This window comes from Nematolebias whitei, chromosome 6 (assembly GCF_014905685.2).
Source record: "Nematolebias whitei isolate Nwh7 chromosome 6, NemWhi1, whole genome shotgun sequence".
NCBI lineage: Eukaryota > Metazoa > Chordata > Actinopteri > Cyprinodontiformes > Rivulidae > Nematolebias > Nematolebias whitei.
In genome coordinates, this window is record NC_056503.1 from 23973804 (window position 1) to 23975630 (window position 1827).

At 44.0% G+C, this 1827-nt stretch overlaps 1 protein-coding gene across 1 annotated transcript in view; it reads left to right on the plus strand.

The window, feature by feature from the left end:
• The window catches only part of LOC119410564 (CXADR-like membrane protein), a 96214-nt gene that overhangs the window by 88309 nt on the left and 6078 nt on the right, over nucleotides 1–1827 (plus strand). The window lies entirely within an intron of this gene.

Below are 1827 nucleotides of genomic sequence, written 5' to 3' on the forward strand. Positions count from 1 at the left end.
ACACACACACACACACACACACACACACACACACACACACACACACAAAACCCACAACTGGTACCTTTCTCAGTGAAGGAAAGGATGAGAGGAATGAGTTCTTGTCTGTCAATCTGACAACTTGGGTTCAAATCCCACCTCCTCAATGTGGTCAAACATTGAACAAGCTGAAGAAATAACGTGCTTTAAAAAACATATTAAATTATTATCCATACTGATTACATCAGTATTTCATCTTCCATCATTTTAACTCTCTTGGTTACTTCATGGGCAGCACGGTGGCGCAACTGGTAGAGCTGCTGCCTCTCAGCGAACAGGTCCCTGGTTCAAACCCCGGTCCAGGGGCCTTTCTGGGTGGAGTTTGCATGTTCTCTCCGTGCATGCGTGGGTTTTCTCCGGGTGCTCCAGTTTCCTCCCACAGACCAAAAACATGCATGTTAGGCTGAGTGGTAACTCTAAATTGTCCCTAGGTGTGAGTGAGAGAGTGAATGGTTGTTTGTCTCATTTGTCTCTATGTGTCCCTGTGATGGACTTGCGACCCGTCCAGGGTGTACCCCGCCCCTCGCACAGTGATTGCTGGACATGGGCACCAGCGACCCCCGTGACCCAAAATGGAATAAACGGGTAAAGATAATGGATGGATGGATGGATTTGACTTTTCGTGATGGGTCATCTGAAGCTCTGGGGCATGTATAAAAAACAACAGTGTTTCTGAAGCTCTGTGTCGGAGCTTGACTCGTTTGGCAAAAGTCATGTGATCAATGACAACCGAAGTTTCAAAACTGCCAAAGTGACACTGCTTTGATACCTGGTTCAAAGGATTATGAGGAAGTAATTCATTGGACAGATTTGTAGTGGGTTTTAATGGTAAAATTTGCACAAAATATAACAAACCAGCAAGCGGCATACAGCGAGACTTAGAGCCAGTCTGATGTGTTTTATATGTTTAGTTTAACAGTTCATAGCACTTAAACCCCAAGAAAGAAAGAAAGGAAAATTCAAAAACAACAATATATGTAAATAAATTACCAATCTGATTTCAGGGTAAACATAAACTGGTTCATAACATGAAGTCATGGAGGCAGGAAACCTGCAGCACAAGCGTAAACTGGTTTTTTTTTTTACAAATGTCAAGAAGTCACAAGCAAGGGTGCTTCATGCCTTGACACATTTTAAACAAGTTTATTCATTGTTATTTATTCATTAAAAACATTATTATTTCACCCACACACAAAAAAAATGTTCAAAGCATCGCAATGTGCCTGATATCAGACAAAAACGTCTCAAGTTTTAAATCAACAGCTGTCAGCTCAGACAGTTGGACAAAAAGGATGTAACGCCTCATTTCATGATGGTTTCAAGTGGAGCTTTATACTTTTGGCCACAAGGTGGCGCCAAAACAATTGTGTAGCAAAGCTTCAAGTAATGAACCTTTTTTAAAAACAAGCTTCAGTGCTTCATCCATCCATCCATCCATCCATCCATTATCTTTACCCGTTTATTCCATTTTGGGTCACGGGGGTCGCTGGTGCCCATGTCCAGCAATCACTGTGCGAGGGGCGGGGTACACCCTGGACGGGTCGCAAGTCCATCACAGGGACACATAGAGACAAACGAGACAAACAAACATTCACTCTCTCACTCACACCTAGGGACAATTTAGAGTTACCAATCAGCCTAACATGCATGTTTTTGGTCTGTGGGAGGAAACCGGAGCACCCGGAGAAAACCCACGCATGCACGGAGAGAACACGCAAACTCCACCCAGAAAGGCCCCTGGACCGGGGTTTGAACCAAGGACCTGCTCGCTGAGAGGCAGCAGCTCTA